This window comes from Puma concolor, chromosome D3 (assembly GCF_028749965.1).
Source record: "Puma concolor isolate L17-30 chromosome D3, mPumCon1.1.hap2, whole genome shotgun sequence".
NCBI lineage: Eukaryota > Metazoa > Chordata > Mammalia > Carnivora > Felidae > Puma > Puma concolor.
The window spans coordinates 1,509,605-1,528,016 of NC_141678.1; the positions used below are offsets into that span (position 1 = coordinate 1,509,605).

Here is an 18,412-nt window from a genome sequence, read left to right on the forward strand (position 1 = left end):
CAGTTTAATTCACGGTGTTTGGGATTCATTACAGAATAATTGTCTTATCGATTTGCGGCTGACATATTTACTGCTTTTGCTTTCAGATCAGAAAAGATGCAGTGTAGCTAAAGCAACTTTAATTATGTGGGTGCTTGGGAATCGTAAGAGTTGCGGGCATTTCAAATACTTTATTTTAAATTCTGGAACATGGAAATGACCGTCCATGACAAAATTTCAGGCCAGCGGGACGGGCGCCCTGAGAAGGCCCTCTGCGTTCTCATACCTCAGGCCCCTTCCCTGCCCCCAGCCTGGCCCCTGGGCGAGGGTCCCCTGTGCACCCAGCCTGCCGGCTGCAGGGTGCGCTTGCTCACACGTCCCCTCTTGTTCCGGAAGCCTCATTCCAGCTGGGACACCTATTTATCTATGATGCACTCAAGGGGGAGGCGGCCCTGGAACGGCACCCTGCATGGGGGCTCGAGAGCATATAGGGACACTGCTGCCCCCACCCACACACGTCCCGGTGCAGGAACCAGAAGGCCGGCGGGCTGCACGCTCGCTCGGTCAGACAGAGTCCTGGGGCCAGTTTGCGGATGGGAGGGTGCCGGGGCCAAGCTGAGCAGGGAGTAAAGATCCTGCCCTGGGTCGGGCACATCAACCCCCCCGACAGATGGAACTCGGTCAGGTCTAAGCAAGGCGATCCGAGGTGGTCCCAATGTGCACACGCCCTTGACTCGGGCCACTCTGAGGCCCTCCCAGTACAGGGCATGATGATGACCAGGCAGGCCCCCAGCTGCTCGACCTGGCTTCGCACAACCCAGTCAGAGGTCGGAGGCTGTAGGACAACACGGAACCCCCCACCACCTCGGTGTCTGTAAGTTACTATCAGGTGTCGAAAATAACACGAGGGGTTTCCACGGACAGTCTGGCTGGGTCACTCACAACTGCCCAACTTCCTGCCATGGCTCACAGAAAGCCAGGAGGAAGGCTTGGGAGGAGGAGGAGTTCTAGAACTTTCTAGAACTCCACCGCAGGAGTCTGCCTTGTGGACTCCTCACGCAGTTTCTGGCTGGCATCTGGCAGACACTGCCTGAAAAAAGGCCCTCAGCAACCAGAGTTATGAGATGTGACTCCAGGAATCCGGAGAGAAACCAGCTCCTCTGCTATTTCACTTCTTTCTGGAGCATCAGGACGGCCAAGAGCCTGGGGCTCCCCGGGAGAGGGCACCCCCGCATCTGGGGACAGCCCTGGGGGCCCTGACCATTGGCCGGGGTCAGGCCACCTCCTCCGCAGTGGATGTCCCCACGGGCGGCCTCGTTCACTCCCTCCACCACCGCTCACTGAGCAGAAAACTGCCTTGACTCGTGTCCAGTTCCGTTCAGTCATGCTCCTGCCCAGTAAGTGCCAACGGGACTCCTGGGAGCCGCGGGCGTGTGTGCCAGGAGCTGGCGTCACAGAGCAGGTGCCAGTGGAGATGCAGGTCCCGAGAGCTGGCGTCACAGAGCAGGTGTCACACACACACTGGGAGGACAGCGGGGGGAACGGGCCGGGTGTGGCCTGCAGACACGGAAGACGGGGTCCAGCCCGAGGAGGCGCGGGGAGGGGCACACGGGTGATCCGGGAAGAGAAGGATGACGGGCATTCGCTGGCGTTGCTGGATCCGCACGCAACCCACGCCCTTCTAGTAACGGAGCCTGCATTTTCCCTGGAGCGCCATCGCCTCCATTACCTCCGTCGTTCTGTGCGGTGGGGGCTGGCTCCTCCCCTCAGCTGGGATGGCTCTGTGACCCAAGCCCGGCTAACCGCATCATCAGATTCCCCTGCCGGAGACTCACCCGGTGGCGGACACGGAGCCCTGGGCGGAGCACGACACTCTTGATTTTTCACCTAAATGACTGAGAAAGAAGAGCGCTGAGCTTTCTAGAAGATGCAGGTATTCGTGAGACTCGGATCCCACATGGAGACCCACGGCACGAAAAGGGAATCAGATTTGTGAGGCAGAAAGGGAAGACAAAACCGCGGTACTGTCACAGGAGCCCCTGGATCGAGCCACGTCTGAAGCCGTCACCCTGGACGTTTCTGTTATACGAGGCAGTGAATTCTATTATTTGCGAGAGCTGCTTTGAGTTGTGTTTCTGCCACTTGAGATCGTATTACGACAAAGACAAACCTGCCTGGTATTTTTCAATGCCATGTCAGGGTCTGCTTGGGGACGGGGAATTGGAAGAAACTCTCGTACTAATAACGAAGATTTAAAAACTTGCTCTGGATCAGCGTTTCCCAGAGCTCTTAGTCATTCTGTACAAAGAGCCCCAAGTTCAATAGCACCCTGGGGAGCTCTGGCCTGACCACGGGGAACCTCTCTCTTCTCCTCTTCTAGAGGACACTGGGTTGCTTAGAGATTTTATGAGCTAATGTGTTTATGAATCTCAAACAGGGAGGGAGAGACACAGCACTTCCCAGCCCAGTTGTCCTGGGAGTTTGTTTTGAGGGCACACACGGAAACACAGCGTCCTCCACACACACGCACACATGCACACACACGAGAATTTGGAGGTGAAACCGTAGGAATCCAAGTCTATTTCTGGAAACCACCTACTCTGGCTACAGGGGTCATGGCGCGTCCTCGGGGCTCTGTCCGTTCGGCACCTGAGCACCCGAGCCTCTCTGTCTGCTCCCCTGCAGTGAAGGGAAGTGAGCAGCAGAGGCTCCCGGCAAGATGCTAAGACGTCTGCAGCGGAAGCGTCACGCAGTCGTCCGAGGAACCGCCAGCCTTGTGCCCGGTCAGAGTGTCTGCTTCCTGGACGCGTTTTCCCAGCTCAACCACATCTCGGTGCGACATTCTTCCATCTGGGATCCGATGCCCACGCGTTTGCCCCACGGCTCTCCCGCTTGCTGGGTCTCCAGATACTTGGGAGACGGTCTCTGTACGGAGGAGGGGCCAGGTCACAGGGTAGTGGCCTGTGTGTCCGGGAGCGGGGTGGTCCTAATGACCCCTACCGTGGGGCCAGACTCCCTGGTCCAAATGCAGGCTCTGCTCTCCGTGGCTGGGTGGTGTTGGGAAGGTGAGTTTACCTCCCTCGGGGCTCAGCTGCCTCACGTATAAAACGGGAATGACAGCGGCCCTCCTGTGAGAACTACGTGAGTAGCTTATCCTTCCTGGGAAACAGTAAGCATTCAATGGGTGCTACTGGGAGGATAATGCAGGAGGAGAATGACTATCGGACGTACAGCATCCAAGGTGAGTGAGATCCCTCCTGAGAGTTGCTGAGTAACCGAGCTCACTCAACAAGTGAGTGGGGGGGAAGTTGAGGTACGTGAATGTGTGCAAAGGATGTAGCCCAGCTCCGTGTAAACAGAAGTGTCCTATAGGTGTTCACTGTGGGAATGATGACGATGATGGTGATGGTGGTGACGATGGGGATGGTGGTGAGGGTGGTGGCGGTGGCCACGGTGGTTATCGTGATGATGGCGCTTATGGTGGTGGCGACAGTGGTGATGATGGTCATGGTGGTGATGCAGGGGTAGAGGTCGTGGTAATGGTGATGTCACGGTGATGTGACGGTGTGACGAATGAGTAGGCGGATGGGGAAGGGCAAGGAGAAGCCACCAGGCGCATCTATGAGTGACCGCACGTGTGACCCTGCTGATCACAGCCAGACTTAGATAAACTCACCTACGTAATGAGTATTTCTCCAGGACTCACCAAGTGCCGAAGGATGTTCTAGGACTTTTTCCTACAGGGAGGCTCTCACGTGTGCACAGTAGTTCAAGTGTGAGGCTATTCTCTGCGGCCTTGACAGAATAGCAGAACTGGCCCCAGCACCCATCGGCAGGAACACGGGGGAGGCACGGAGGACCTTTCCCCGAACTCCACGCTGGAGGCTCCCCCGCCGTTTCTTCCCACGTCCCCCTCCGTCCGGCATGGGCCGCCCCCCTGGGGCAGTGACAGAGGGTCTGTCCGAGAAGAGGGTCCCCCACTCTCTGCGGTCTCTGAGGCACGTGGCAGGAGCCCAGCACCTGGCTGAGTGTGTGTGTTCAGAGGCGGGAGAACGAGGGTGAGGAGACAGCCAGCAGGCACATCTTGGGCTCTGGGGCCACGGGATGCCTGGCTCTGTTCCCAGGGTCACCCCAGACCCGCTGTGTGTCCTCAAGGATGTGCCTGACCCTCGCGGAGCCTCCAGGGTCTCCCTATGGAAACAGGCCGTGAGTGTCTTCCTCATGAGCTGTTAGGATGAAAGGGACATGGTCATGCGACGTAAGATAGGATGCTTGATGTATGAGGCTAATGTATATGATAATCTTACTCTTCGGGACTGTCCCCGATACTGTCGCAGATTCCCAGGGGACGGGGGTGTTTGCACCCCCCACACACCTGCCAGCTCAGTATCAGGTGCTCCCTTGGCACTCATCCCCCCGCCTCAGGTTGTCAGCAGGTCGGAGCAAGACCAGGGCGGACACCCTGGGAAGAAGCCTCTGCGAGAGGGGCGCTCCTGCGGCGCCATGTCCCCATGCCCCGGGTCAGCCTCTGGCACTGGCTTAATTAGTAACTGAAGGTCAAGAGGGCCCGCCACCCGTAGGCTCTGTGTTTAGGCCCCCAGCTGGCTCTCACCCAAGCAGAATGAAAGATGCAGTTCTCCAGACCCGAGGAAGTTCATTCCGGGGAAGCTGGCGCGAAGACAGGTGGAGGTGTCGGGCCTGCGAGAAGCCAGCCCCGCCGCACGTGCAGAGAGCCCCCCTCGGGGCCAGTGCGGGGGTCCCTCCTGTGCCGTGCCGGGCGCTCGAGCTGCTTGGCTCCAGCCAAGTGCTGTCAGTAAGGACAGAGTCTGGGTTGCTGGCTTGTTCAAGAAAGACTCAACGTGGAGCGCTGACGTCTCGTCCGGTGTCCTCTCCAACCCTGTGCGGCCCACATGGAGCATTGCAGGCCGGACTGAGCTGACAGGTCACCGTCTTGTGGCCCCGTCCCGCGACAGGCTCTGAGATGGGTGCCCCTGACCATGGAGGCCGGCGGGGGGGCGAGACCCGCGAAGGCCTCCATTTCAAGTCAATGAATCCATCGATACCTGTGGTGCTTGCCGTGCCCGTGAGTGTGTGTGTGCGTGCACGCGTGCACACGCACCTGGGGGTCCCGTCGAAGGACCCTGCAGAGCTGGTCAGTGACCCCCCAGGGGAGGTACTCAGGGAGGAAATCGCCTCAGGGCCCGACGCCTCTGTACGTCTGAGGTGTTCTTTTCTGGGAATTCTAACCCAAATCGAAGCTCTCAGCTTCACAGAGTTCAGCTACTTGCCCTGCAGAGCCTCAGCGTGTTCCGTCGACCGCCTGGTTCCCTCCCGAGCTGGGCGCCAGCACACCACCACCCGATTGCTCATCCGCCAGAGACTCCTGAGCCGAGCTGCGATGACGGGCCCGGGGAGGGTGGCGATCGGGGCGGGCAGGGAGCCGCGGGAAGCTCACGGACCGTGAGCACTCGGCTACAAGTCCTCCGGCTGTCCGCGACCTGGTTTAGAGGGGCAGGCATATGCGGGTTTCCGGGGTCTCCACCGAGAAAGCGAGAGTGTGAATGTCTGAAATAGGCCCGGGCCTGGGGAGGGATCAGGTGGGCCGCTGGGGCCGGGCCCTCCTCCTCTTGTCCCTCACCTCCCTCACTTCTCTTGCGAAACTAGCCGGCCTGTCCGAGCTTCACAGGACCCAGTCCACGCGAGCTGGTCTTCAGTCACTCTCCACTCTGCTCCAGCCAATGGGCACCTGCGGGAAACACGCGGAAATTATGAAACAGGCGAGAAGCGTCTGCTAACGGTGGAGCGCGTCCACGTGAGGGCGACGTGAGGCGTTAAGGCATGAGCCGGGTGAAGGCTGTCTTCCCCAAACAGGACGTCAACAGACACAGACACGCAGGTACCCATAAGCGTGTCTGTCAACAGAAACTGTTGCCTAAAACTGCCCACGCCACTCGTCCCAGCCAGAGCGTCCTTCTGCCAGATCAGAAAAGTAACCACAGCACGAGTGTCCACAGCGATGAAGCCACCCCAAGCCCCAAACCACGAGGAGCATATCTGCAGTGGCCGTCCTGCCCTCTCCGTGCTGGCGAGCCTACAGTCTGCTCGTTCCTCTGGAAAGATCTGGGGTTCTGCTCAAATACCTGATCACCACGTCCAGAGGCAGGGAAAGAACTCAAACGCCCAGAGCCCGTACTGGCAGTTAAAACACCAGTGGCTAAGACAGTCGCTCTCCAGGCTGCGTCCGGCCATGCAGGCTGCGATCCACCACGGCAGACACAGTCTTCTGGGACAGACACTAACGTGTGCAGATCGCTCGGCCCCTCAGCACCCACACCTCCCTCCGTCTGTCCGTGTCTCAGAGTTTCCTTGGGGCTCGGGAACCAGTCCCCTGGTGGCCCTTACCCGTGGTGTCAAGGGTTGGAGGGTCTGGCGACGCTTCCCCGAAATCTCCCTCTCGATGGGTTACTGACGCAGACACCAGAACCAGGCTAAGGCGCGGAGGCTGACTGCGTCTCCACCAGGCGGGGCCCCTTGCTGCACCCTGCAAGCCTCGGCTCAGAAGCCACCTCTCGGCCGACACAGGGAGGCCCCGCAGAGCCGCTCTCAACTCCCGCAGGCCCTGATGGTGCCTGAGCAATGCGCGTGCCCCTTCCCTCCAGGCGACAGAACCCCCTGGGAGGTGCGCGTGCCCCTTCCCTCCAGGCAACAGAAGCCCCTGGGAGGTGCGCGTGCCCAGCGGGGCGTATCTCTCAGGCACCTGCATGGTTCCCACCAACCCGATGGGGGCAGAGGAGCGGGAATCCTAGGTGGCGGGTTCCTTTAAGGGGTGGACTCGGCCTCACTGTTGTCTTGCCGGGAACACAGCTGCGATGGGAGAGGTGGAGCAGCCCTCTTGTAGCACAGAGGAGCATGGGACGCCCAGGCCACACGCCGTGGCAGATGCTCAGGGCACCTCGGCGGCCACACCAGCCCTGGACTGCCCTCCTTGGGTCCGGTGGTGAGCAAAGTGAGTTCCCATCGGGCTGGCTGTTGGTTCTGAACAGGCACAAAATCACATACTTCTCACCCTCGTACCCTCAAATGCCGCTGCTGCCAGGGGAGACTAAGAGGGAAGGGAACCAGAAGGAAAACGTCAGGCCCTCACAGAACTTAACACCACGTATCAGGCTGTCGGCCCACAGGACCCCCGTCCAGATACCGCCCGGGAGAAAGGCGGCTGCCCCAGTAGAGCACGTGGGCAGGTCTGGCCGCCAAGGACAGCGATGGGGACGCCCGCTCCCCATTCCCCCTGCGCCGAGCACCCAGGCCTGAGCGCGGCCCGCAGAGTCACGCTGGCCTGGTGCTCAGGCAGGGCCTCACAGCCCCTCTCTGCCGAGGCTGAGCAGCAGCGCCCAGGGGCACGAGTGAAGTTCAGCAGAGCTCCCGCCGCCCCCGCCCCACGGGATGTTCTCACAGGAGCCGTCCCCTCGCCGCTGTGGGGACTCCGCCTGGGGGTCCTGGCTGGAGGCTGGAGGCCCTGTGCTCTGGGAGGTGGGAAGAGAGGGGGCTGCGAGGGGGGCAGGAAAGGGGGATCCACTGGGGTCGCATGTCAGATCAGTGCCCAGAACGGAAGCCCACTCTTCACCTGGATGCCGAGGCTACACGCTGTGTCCTCCCCACTCCCACTCCTGAGTCATCGGCTGCAGGGCCAGGGCAGCGGGCTTTGCGGCCACATCCTCTGTAACAGTACAGGGTGAGCACTAACCATCCTAAGCGCTTGTTTCCAACAGCATTTCTCAGGAGACACGCATTTTCCACAGCCAGAAAAAAACCTTCCTTGCTAATTTATTAAACTGCTTTATAGCCTAGGTCTGACCAAAAGAGTTTATGATCGATATAAGTAATCTCTGTCTCTCTCTCTCTCTGTGTCTCTCTCAAACGGTCTTCCGCTGGGAAAAATATTGTTTTAATAACACAAACTGCAAAGCGGACTTCCCTAACACGTCCTCGGATGGAACATTTGCGGATACCCAGCTCCTCAACCAGAGACACGGCCCCGAGGGGCCCGCAGCGGCACCTCCCGAGGAGATAATATTTTCTATTCTGTGAGAGCCGGCACAGGTTTAAAACACTGCGAGAGGCTGATCTAATTTAGAGCCTGGCTCCAGGGCTGTCACGAATAACAAGCCAAACGTTTCCATTTTATTTTCCGCTAACGGCGATCAGTTCCACTCAGAGTGGAAAGTAGGCTTTAAGGGGCCTGGCTTCTGCCCCGCGGAGCTGCCCAGGAGGGTCCTAACCGGTGACCTCCATGCCCCTCACCCGCTGACTCACATTTCTGTCCATCCCTCTGCCTCACGTTGACCTACTAGCGCCCCGCTGAAGGGGTTCACAAGTACGTCACCTGGGCCTCGCTCACCTGCCCCCCCGGCCCCCCCGCCCTGTGCCCACGCCCCGCCCACCCGCCTGGCCCAGAGCTCAGGAGAACTTGCACCCGCATCTCCAGACCCACCTCTTGGCTCATCGCACCCTGATTTTCACCAAGGGCACCAGCCCCCTGGAGGGGACTCCTGTCACCAGGGACCCAGCCGGCTGTGCACCCTCTATCCGGCTGCAGTGAAGCTGCCACCAGAGCTGGGAGGGGACGTTCTGATGGCATTCAGTCAGCCCTGCCCCCACTGCCCTTCCAGGTCACCCGAGCTGTTTCCTCTTCTGCATCAAGCAGCCGGGGTCAGTCAGGGTCACTCGTGTTCAAACATCCTTACCGATGAAGACACGAGAGGAGAGTGGAGGGGAGACGCCGCCCCATCACCAGCGTCCTCAGGAGGCCGCCTCACCATTGCCACCAGGAAGCACTCCTGCACTGCAGCCCCGCTCTGCCGCCCCCTCCATCGGACCCCAGCTGGGCCCTGAGCCAGCGGCCGCAGCGGGGACTCGGCGCCCTCAGACATGGGGAGCGAGCCCCTGGCCAGGCCCTGGCGTGAGGACACTGGTCCATGTGGAAAGGGCGAGGAGGGTTTCCAGTCTGCCGATGCGCCAACAAGGGCCTGGTGAGTCGTCCACACGTGCTTCAACAACTGGAAAAAAATCACAGAAGACCCAAGTCAAAGCACCTGATGTTGCCGCCGAGAGACGCAGGGTACTTGTGAGCACACGCGGCTCCACGTGCCTGACCCGAGCGGGCCAGCAACCGGGCCACACCGGCCGCACGAGACCGAGGCAGAGGGCGCTTCAGTGACACGACACAATCCACGGTGACCGTGACATGGTGACTCTCCATGCAGCGACCCTGCCTTCTCCAGTGACGCTAACAGCAATGAACCGTGAGAATAAAACCTTTACCCGCGTCGTCAGTACCGTCTCAGAGAATCACCTACACCCTTAACAACTGAGCAGTTTGTGTCTCAACAAAGGAGCATACACTCCCAGGCTTTTACTGTGAATCGTTAATTTTGTGTACGTTTTTTTCTCAAAAGAGAATAATAGTCCCACAATTTAAGTGACTGACTTCGCAGTGTACCTGCCTCCAGATCTCTTGATGAACTGAGCCTCCTGGGTGACTAACGGACGTGTGTGTGTCGTATCATGACTCAGGAACATGCTATGTTTGCTTCTTGAGGCACGAGCAGCAATGAGAACAGAGACCCCGCAGGCGGATGCAGACGGAGGCTGGAATCCTCCTCCGGAGAGAACAGGGAAAGGATGGGTGTATGTGAGGATGGGGGCGGCAGACCCTGGGGTCCCAGAGACCTGTCTTGCGGCCCCCACAGCCTCGCTCTCGCATTCACCCTTTCTAGCCTCTGATTTCCAGCTACAAGGTTATTATTTGTATCTCATTCATTCATCCTATATGTATTTAATGAATTCCTACGGTCACTGCTGTGCATCTCGTGACAAACAAAAACACATGAGCTGACAGTCTAGTGGAAAAGACAAATAGGAAGTGAAGGACCCCATGAGGTGTGTAAGTGTCACCAAGGAAAAGGAGACCACACAGTCATGCCCACCTCGTCCAGAAAGGACAGGGAAGGTCCCTTGGGGAATGACAGCAGAGCTGAGATGGGGGACCTCCGGGAGTGGCCAGGAAGGGGAGCAGGGAGGGTGTTCCAGGCAGAGGTGACAGCATGTGCAAAGGCCCTGGGGCTGGAGCAGGGATGGACAAGGAAGGACGTACAGGCGAGGCTGAGATGGGCAGGCTGGGCCTTGGGCCTTACTTACTCAGGTGTGAGGGGAGCAGGGCAGGTCCCCAGCAGAAGGGGCAAAGGACGAGATGTGTTTCTTTAAAAGCTCATTCAGTCTGCCCCAGGAGTGCAGAGGGGGTGAGGGAACATCCGTGGAAGCCACTAGACCAGTCAGGGGGCTGTGCAGGCACCAGGCAAGACACGATGCTGTGTTCCCTTGGGGTGGAGGCTGTGGAGATGGGAAAAGCAGATGGATTCCAGGCAATCCAGGGGATTCTGGGCAAGAAATGAACAGGTTAGTGACGGGTCAGATACGAGGGGAGTGAAGGAGACAGAATATAAGGGATGGGTAAGGCGATGGACCAGGGTTCCGTTTACTAAGTCGGAAACGCCTAGGGAGTTCCGGAATGAAGGAACAGAGCTTGCTCCTGGCTCGCTGACTTTGCTGCACACGAGCGGCCTGCTGCGCACGTCAAGGGAATGCCGGGACGTACGCACGTGCAGCTAGAAGACAGAAATGCCGCACACACGTGGATTTCGGGTCCCTCAACGTGTGGGCCGTCTCGAAGGCCGGGGACCAGAGAAGAATCTGTGTGGGACACACAGGCCGAGGAGGGAGAGCTGGATGGGAAGACCGGGCGCACGTTGCAAAGCCATGTGTGAAGGGGGTGCACAGAGGGAGGGGTGGCCGGTGACGGTGTCAGGTCTGCGGGGCGGCCCAGGTGCGCACGGGGAGACGGATACAGTGACTCCCGGGCACCGGTGGCCTTGGCAGGATGCGTCTGCATTGAGTGTGGAAAAGAACTGGAACAGAGTGGGTGCCCTGGTGAGGAGCACTTCGGATGAGGCCAGCCGTGAGCAGAGCTCCGCGGAAGCATGCGGCCACAGGCAGGGCTAGCGAGCGGGACAGACTGGAAATGGAGGGTAATTCCTGCCGGGAAGCAGGGTTCAATTCAGGAGCCAACAGGCCGGGAAGGTGACAGACAATGAAGCGGGCAGGGCGGTGTGCAAATGGAGCGGTGCCTGCCGGCAGCTCTGGCCGTGGAAATGCAGGCCCAGTACCGGCAGATCCATTGAGGGGTTTTTGTTTCTGTTTTAAAGCTGAGAATCCTGCAGGCTTAGCTGATTTTCCGGAGAAACGCACATCTGCAAGCAGCTGCCGGACAGCCCGATAAAGGGAGCAGGGGACCCAGGTCCCCGTGTGTCTGCAGGAGGTGGTGCTCAGGGGAGGAGGGGACCCAGGTGCCTGTGTGTCTGCAGGTGACGCTCGGGGGTGGAGGGGACCCAGGTCCCCGTGTGTCTGCAGGAGGTGGTGCTCAGGGGAGGAGGGGACCCAGTGTCCGTGTGTCTGCAGGAGGTGGCGCTCAGGGCTCTCCGTGCTGCTTGTGCGACAGCCACTTCTCAGCGAACTGCACCCCTGTTTCTGCCACTAGACCAGGGACTGCACTGGGTGGTCTGTGTTTATCCTCCCCCTTCACACTCACATTCTTCTCTTGCAAGTCCTTCCTCAAAGAGCCCTGAAGGCTCTTCTTCTGGGTCCCCGGAAACACGTGCTCGATGTCAAATGCCCTGAAAGCCACAGTGGCCTCACTGACACGGAGCAGGCTCTCAGCTCCGTGTTCCGGCGGGTCCACGGGAGATCCGTCTGCTCAGGGCTCCAAGGAACCTGCCAGGGGGAGACAGCACTTGGCCTCAAGTCACACTTGCCCACCAGGAAAATCATCTCTCCGCAGGACGTGTGTTCTTGGCGACACCGAAGACATCCTGAAACGCAGGAGGGCAGCACAGCAGACTCCTGCACGAGCCAGCCGAGACCTCCCCGAGCCTGCTTGGCGGGTGTGTCGCCTGGGGGCATTTCGGATCTGCAGAGCCAGTCGGGGTCCTCCCTACGGACCCCGCCTCCCGTGGTGCTCCAGGGACAGTGACAGAAGCACGGCCTGGTGGTGACATACCCGAATCAGGAATGTGGCTCCACACCTCACAGAACAGTTCCACTGCATTCTGACTTGATAACTTGGGGTGCTGACTGATGCTCAGACGGTCGGAAATGAGAAGATGTGAAAACACATGCATCTTCTCCTCTTTCTGATGAAATGCCAAGTTAAATCCCACTTTCAGTGGGAAGAGCAGACTCTTGGCTCATTACCCAGACGTAACTTGGCCGTGCCGGTCGGTTTAGCCCCATTTGTGACAAATACACTACTGAGACTGGTGGGTTCAAATACATTTCTGATGCTGAAGTCTGGAATCTCCCACGCTGTGAGGAAAGACAGAAGAAATTTTCCGCTGGTTAAAAAAAAAAAAATCTCGGGGCGCCTGGGTGGCGCAGTCGGTTAAGCGTCTGACTTCAGCCAGGTCACGATCTCGCGGTCCGTGAGTTCGAGCCCCGCGTCGGGCCCTGGGCTGATGGCTCGGAGCCTGGAGCCTGTTTCCGATTCTGTGTCTCCCTCTCTCTCTGCCCCTCCCCCGTTCATGCTCTGTCTCTCTCTGTCCCAAAAATAAATAAAAAACGTTGAAAAAAAAAAAATCTCTCTAATAACTGCTGTCTCGCCTCCAGATCGCCTGCACCAGAAACGGGAGACTCCACCTTACTCCACGTTCTCCTCTGCTAACATCCTGTCTGAACTGTGACAGCCGGCAGCTTACTGGCCGGGGTGCGTGCAGGCCGCTTGCGCGGTCTGCAGAGGACGCTGGTCCCAGTGGCTGATCTAGATCTTAGCCTACGGGAAAGCCTCACTATTCCTGTTATGAAGTTTCCTGCTCCCAGACGATGAGAATTAAGAAGCTAACAAAGAAACTCCAGCAAGCAATGGTTTATAAATGCCTAAATTCACTATGCCCATCACCACCACCAAAGAAAAGAAAAACGAGACTAACGTAGAAGAACGCATGTAACTGGCCAAAATGAGAACAGAATACGTTCCTCTAATGATAATATGACAATTTCCTGCCATCTCTCAAAATAAAACTCAGGATAATAAAAAAGAAACTTTAAACGAGGCAAAAACATGACACCTAGGTTCTAAAGTCCACTGGCAACTGACTACAAATGGCAAATTCTGACATGTCTGTTTCGGAAGCCATCAGCCGCCTCGTCTGATGCCTGGCGGAGGGCGTGAGATGGGCTGCGTCTGCCTGCAGGGAGGGTCTGTAGGAGGCCTTCTCTGGGAGGTTCTACCAACACCTCCAGGGTGGAGAAGGGAGGGCCACCGGGACTATGGGAGGAGTAGCCCACAGCACACAGCTTTAGAAGGGACCCATGGAGACGGAGAAAGGTGGGTGGAGACCGGGAAAGTTTGGAGGTCAAGTCAACAGGTTAGAAGTGGGCTGTCTAGGAGGGAACCTCACCCAAATGGAAAACCTCAGCTCTGCATGAGCCCATGTGAAGAGGACGGAGACACAAGCTACAGGCTGGAAGGAAACACTGGCAAACCGTACACCTGACAACGAAATAATGTCCGGAATACGTTAACAACTCTCAGAGTTAACCAGTGAAAATACAAACAATCCTATTAGAGAGTGCACAAACCACAGGAACAGACGTGTCACCAAAGAGGACGTATGAATGGCAAATAAACCCGTGAAAAGATGCTCCACATCACTACCCATCAGGAAAATGCAAACGAAAACGACACATCTATCGGAACGGCTAAAATAGAAAGTTGCAAGTGAGAACAGCAAATACTTAGAAGGTGGGGAATCAGGTCAGTCACACGTTGCTGGCGGGAACGTGTCATGGTACAGCTGCCGTGGAAACCAGTTTGGCAGTTTCGTATAAAACTACACCTACAACCACACGATCCCACGACTGCGCTCTTGGGCGTTTCTCCCAGAGAGAAGAAATGTTCCTACAGGAAACTGCACGTGAATGTTTCCAGCAGCTCTATTCATAACAGCCCCAAAACCCGAGACAGCCCTGCTGTCCTTCAACGGGTGAATGGCCGAACAAACTACACCCGGGCCGTGGAACACTGTGCAATATGATGGAAGGGAATGAATTGCTGACGTATGCAAAAATTTGGATGAATCTCCAGGGAATTATGCTCCAATGAGTGTCGTGGGGAGGAAAGGTCCTCAAGTATGGACCCAGGGAGGCTGGAACGGGAGATGGCAGTGAGAGTGACAGTCCTCATCGTCCTGAGTGCAGTCAACCATCTATGACTCGACCAGGGGCTGTGGTCTTCTCAGAGATGGGGACGGGAGGGTGACTACTATAGAGACAAAAGGGGCACTTGCATAGATTTGGTGTCTGGATGTGGCAAGACATTAACAATCATCAGAGGGATGGAATGGAGTGCATGGAACGGAGTGCATGGAATGGAATGGGTGAAGTGAGTGGAAGGAGTGGGATGGAACAGAATGAACGTGTGGATGGAACTGCATTGAAGCTCCTTGCAAAACTTCTTCTTTAGCTTCTCTTCTCTTTATCATGCATACTTGCCTTCTCCTCGGTAACTGTCTCAGTAAGATCACAACCTCAGAGTCAACAGGCGTTTCAGAAACACCCTGAACTGTAGCTGCAGTGACTGCAGATATGAAACAAACACAACTTTTGGGAGAAGGTTACTAAGTCAGCTAAAAAGAAACTTTTTTTTTTTTTTTAATTTTTTTTTTTCAACGTTTATTTATTTTTGGGACAGAGAGAGACAGAGCATGAATGGGGGAGGGGTAGAGAGAGAGGGAGACATAGAATCGGAAACAGGCTCCAGGCTCTGAGCCATCAGCCCAGAGCCTGACGCGGGGCTCGAACTCACAGACCGCGAGATCGTGTCCTGGCTGAAGCCGGACGCTTAACCGACTGCGCCACCCAGGCGCCCCAAAAAGAAACTTTTTAAAAAGCGCGCACACAGTTCACACCTACGTCATCAATTACTTGGGCATTTTCACCCGTTGAAAGAGAAATCTGCCGTACAAGGGAACTGAAGTTTTGATGCCAACGGGGCCAACCTTAACGGCCTAGTCTACGTTCCCAAAAGTGCTTCTCAGGTAGAGGGCATTGCTTCACTCGCCTCGGACCGTCAGACAAGGTCACTGAGAATTGGCCAATTTATCCCCATTCCCCCAAGAAAACATATTCTCCCGCCCCCAAACCACATCTTTTCTATTCATTCACACATTCCTCGTTGCAGGGCCACCATATGAAATCTTCAACATGGCCTCAGATGCTCTTTACTCAACGTTAACACCCAGAGATCAGCCCTCGCTGCCGCTGGAGGGGCTTTTCTGCTACAGACGGAGGAAAGGAAGGAGCGCTTCCCCGTTCGGCCCACTGCGCACCGCACCCCTCCCCACCCCCCCACCCCGCCGCCAAAAGCTCTCCTTGTGATCACAAGGAAAAACAACTGTCCTAAATGCAAAACCAAATCAGAGAAGGGAAAGTCACCCATCTGCACATGGCGTGGCTGGTGGCGAGGTAACAGCCTAACAAGTCCTGGGAGAGTGGCTGGTGATGCCTCCAGGGAAAGACGGTAAGTACTTACAGGCATCACGGGGTCTTTGAAATCCACTGCCTCAGCAACCCTTGAAAATAAAAGGGACATTATTACAAAATGGCAAAGGAAGGCATTCAGCTAGAAAATGGGTTTAAAACCTAATATTAAACTTCAAATCACTGAGCCAGTGATCCTTTTGGGTGAAATTTTCAATTCTATCACTGAACGCTACCCTATTTAAGACTCTGTTCTGGAACCTACGGGGATATCCAGAAAGATGAAATATAATCCCTTGGCCACAAATAACAGACAATTTAGTTAAGGTCCAGCAGAATGGCCCAGGAAGCTGACGGACAACAAAAAGAGTCCACACAACTGGGGACACAATCTCAGCAATCCCACATCACCATCTGTGTGACCTTGGGGAGACCACTTGTACCGCCAGAACTTTAATTTTCCTAATTATAAAATGGTGTGATAAATAGTAGTGGTGGGTTGGGGAAGAATAAAAAATCTTTTCTCCCCTACACCTCCCAGCTCCACCAAACGGGCCTCGGGAACCAGACTGGCCACAGAGAAACGAGAGAAGCACAAGCAGAAGTTTCCTCGCACGTCCACCAGAGCGCCCAGTGATGAGCAACTCCAAGGGCGGCTAGTCGCTGGGCTCACGCAACACGTAACTAAAAGAACAAGCTTTGGGAGAAGGACGAGGACTTCTGAGTTTCCAGGGCACCATATCGTGGGAAGGGAAACATACGGGGGAGCTAGGGAAGATGAAGACAAGTCCGTGAGCCGTGTTCTGTAGATCCCGAGGCGCGATCCCTGGGCTGGCGAGGGTCCACGTGTGTCCCTGGAGATTAGCTCCTGTTCCTCCCAGCAGAAAGGAGACAAAAGACACCTCTCTGAGTCGATGTCCTCACTTTAGGCAAACAGGTGCAGAGCAGGGAGTTTTCTTTTGTATCTGCTTCTTCATAACTTCCTATCACGCCTTCAGCCCGAAATAATCCGCACGTGCCAGTGGCACCTCTTGGGGTGGCACATCTGAACGCACTTCAGGGGACGTCTGCTGTCCCGCTGCCCAGCTGCCCCGTTCTGCTGGTAAAGGCCCTCAGTTTCCCTCCAGGTGACCGCCCCTTCCCTTACCTGCAGCCCACGTAAGTCGAAGTTGACTCCATCCGTGGCTGGGAAGCAACCCGTTACGTGGCCTGAGTTAACAGCGCGCTGTCTCCCTCAGGCCGCCGTGCCTGTTCGGGGATGAGTGCGTGACCCAGGCAAGTCCAGGAAGGAAGGTGCAACAACACTCGGACGGAATGCTGGCTCAGGGACGCGGTGCCGAGGGAGGAGGCCTGGGAAGGGAGAGACCGTGAGCCGCTCAGAACGGAGAGGCTTCCCATCAAGTGGACGTGGAGCGGAGCTGCGGCCGAAGCTCACGTACCCACAGGCCTTGCCAACCACACGTGCCAAAGAATGAGTCTGCCTTTGCTTCAGACACTTCAGGCTGGGTCTTCTGTCATTTATAACGCAATTAAAATATCCCACCTGGTACAGAAAAGCCGATGCAGAGCTGAGACGGCACTGACGGTATACAGTAGGTGTTGAATACACGACGACTGTGCCAATGTTCCTGCCACCTGGAATCATTTAACCCCTCCCCCCGTCACTCGGCCACCTGCTTCTTCTTTCCTCATCTGCACCCCTTGTGCCTCCCAGCTCAGTTGTCCAAAGCGGCCACTGAGATTTCCACCCGTCCCCGTGGGGGCGAGTCCCGTGCCCTGGCCGTCATCTGACATTGAACAAGGCCTGTGTTGCCCTCCTTCAACAACGGGTTTTCTCTGAAAGACAGCCTGGAACAGCCAGGATGCCCCAGTCACACAGTGAGGCCGTGCTGGTCGGGGGGGGGGGGGGGGGGGAGTGGAGGCGGCTCGCAGCACGCACCCCTGCCCCAGCACTGCCCCAGCACTGTGTCCTGACTCCTCCCACGCTTCCCGGATGGAGAAAGGGCCTCCAGGAAGCGCGCAGGGGTGACCCAGGGGGAGAACAGCCGAGCCTCCCCTTCTCCGGCTGGGCCACTCCCTCATCAGGAGACGCGACCGAGGCAGGGCAGGGTAGAACCCGGGACACCGCGCATCCGAAGCCCCTCCCCCGGCCTGAGACCGCCTGGGAAAGGGCGGCGGAGACACGCAGCGCCGTGTAATACACACCAAAGACACGCGTCGGGACGAGATCTGACCGGGAGCCCCTTTTCCTCAGTGACTGCCCCCCCACCCCCAGCCCCTCTGGCCCCCTACACGCGGTGCTCACGGCGGACAGGACGGCTGCTCCCTGCGTGGGAAAGGAGACTCTGCTGGTGACCTTGGGCTGCAGGCTGCGGGTCCAGGCCGGGGTGGAGCCGCGACCGTCCGCGGCTTCGCACCGTGAGGCTGGTCCGCGAGGAGGCAACGACAACCTCACAGTCACACCGGTGCTTCCAACGCGTGCAAACGGGCTTCTTGTTCTATTGCCACGTCCCTGCTGTCGAGCATAACGACAGGCAGCATTTCTCGTGCGCTGATCGCGGGCCAGCGTCTGTCCCCACCGCCAGCCGAGCACAGAGGTGACGTCACCACCCATTTCTGGGACGGGGAAGTGACCAGAGAGGTCACACAGAGGAGCGGGACAGTGAGCCCCGTCCCGTCAGCCAGGCCAAGGGGCTCCAGACCGTCTGCACGGAGACGAGCGGCCACTGCGAGGCTGGAGGTCAGGAGCAGGTCCCGGCCCGACCCTGGGAGCCCCGGGGTGAGACGGACGCAGCCGGGGCCCCTGTGTCACTGCGTGGAGGGCACCCCCACTGACCGTGCTGGA

General features: G+C 57.4%; 1 long non-coding RNA gene across 3 annotated transcripts; it reads right to left on the reverse strand.

Moving 5' to 3' along the window:
• Positions 1-1,181: 1,181 nt before the first annotated feature.
• Positions 1,182-18,040, reverse strand: LOC147575231 (uncharacterized). 3 transcript variants are annotated; one of them, XR_015242161.1, is made up of 10 exons: positions 17,873-18,040; positions 16,715-16,917; positions 16,329-16,435; positions 15,620-15,659; positions 12,092-12,396; positions 11,624-11,805; positions 10,177-10,368; positions 9,479-9,571; positions 8,724-9,035; positions 1,182-1,874 (listed from the first exon to the last, which is right to left on the reverse strand). It is a non-coding gene; the product is annotated as an uncharacterized LOC147575231 (long non-coding RNA). The 3 variants fall into 3 exon arrangements; XR_015242163.1 differs by lacking the exon at positions 16,329-16,435; XR_015242162.1 differs by lacking the exon at positions 9,479-9,571.
• Positions 18,041-18,412: the final 372 nt, after the last annotated feature.